A 1,299-nucleotide genomic window follows, 5' to 3' on the forward strand; every position below is an offset into this window, starting at 1 on the left:
AAAAGGCAGCTGTACACTTCATTGCACATTCAGTTGTGCACATGTAGGCAACACATAACTGTGCATGCAGAGGTTTACATTATGCAGTGCAACTCCAATGGAGGATGTTTGACACACACACCTACCATGATTTACAAAATGCCATCAAACTGGGAGCAGCACAGAGATAAAAACAAATTGTAGTTTGCTGCGTCACCAAAGTCTTCTGACAGAGAAGGCTACATATCTCATGAAACTACAATTCCCAGAATTCTTTTGCATTGAGCCAGGGCAGTTAAAGTGGTCTCAAAGTGGGTTATTTTTGCAGTGTGTTTTGGACCCATGTTGCACAAGAGTTCTGGAAGTCTCAGCCTCTCTGCAAAGAACATTTTCTGAGCTCTGAGCTCTGCTTTTGGAGGAAGCCAAAGACATTTAGGGTCTCCTTTTCCTTCTCCAAACGTTTTGCCAGACCCTTTCTAATTCGGTGGGTCTGAAGAGAGCCATGCCAAGGCCTCATTTTCAGGGGGGGGGGGGTGCTCAAAAGAAGAAGGAAAAAAACAACAACTAGCTTTGCAAAGAAAAACAAGCATTTCAAGCACCTAATGCTTCAGTGGGGCAGCAAAGAGGGTTTGTGCTTTTTGCCATTCCCTCCATTTTCCTATTTTCTCCTCCTAGTTGCATTTTATTTGTGTTGTAAACCAGTTGTAGGGCGGGAAGGAGAGAAGATCTTGGAGGATGAAATTGCATCTCCCTCCCACTCAGTCGAGTTGAGCTGTCAAGATGTTCTTGCATGTTATGAGGATGCATTTCTCTGATAATAGGATCAATGCCTTCCCTGGGTTTTCTTTTAGCTATGCTTTCAGGCACGGCAGGTCAGTTGCTGGGTGCCTTTGGAGCCATTCCCTACTCATGGCCACCCTCAGGTGAGCCTATCTTGGGGTTTCCTGGGCAAGATTTGCCTTTCCTTGAGGCTGAGAGGAAAGGCTGAGTTGCCCAAGGGCATCCAGTGGGCTTCCATGGCTAAGAGGGGATTCGAACCCTGGTCTTCAGGGTCCCAACACTCCAACCCTTACACCAGACCAACCATACTTCTTTCTAAAGAACAACTTCTTGGGTCTCCACTTCTCCAGTTTGGAAACCTGGGGTGATGCTTTTGCTTTTGCAATGTCTTGATGATGAAAAAGGATGCCCAGCTACGCAATGAAATAAAAGAGAATGTTCTTCTGCTCCACTGGCCAGCAAGACAGAGCATCTCCATCTGCAGAAACATCTGCATTTCTTTTTCCTAGCAAGCAGCCTGGACATCTGGGACTAAAGATG

The sequence above is a fragment of the Sceloporus undulatus genome, chromosome 8 (assembly GCF_019175285.1).
Source record: "Sceloporus undulatus isolate JIND9_A2432 ecotype Alabama chromosome 8, SceUnd_v1.1, whole genome shotgun sequence".
Taxonomy (NCBI): Eukaryota; Metazoa; Chordata; class Lepidosauria; order Squamata; family Phrynosomatidae; genus Sceloporus; species Sceloporus undulatus.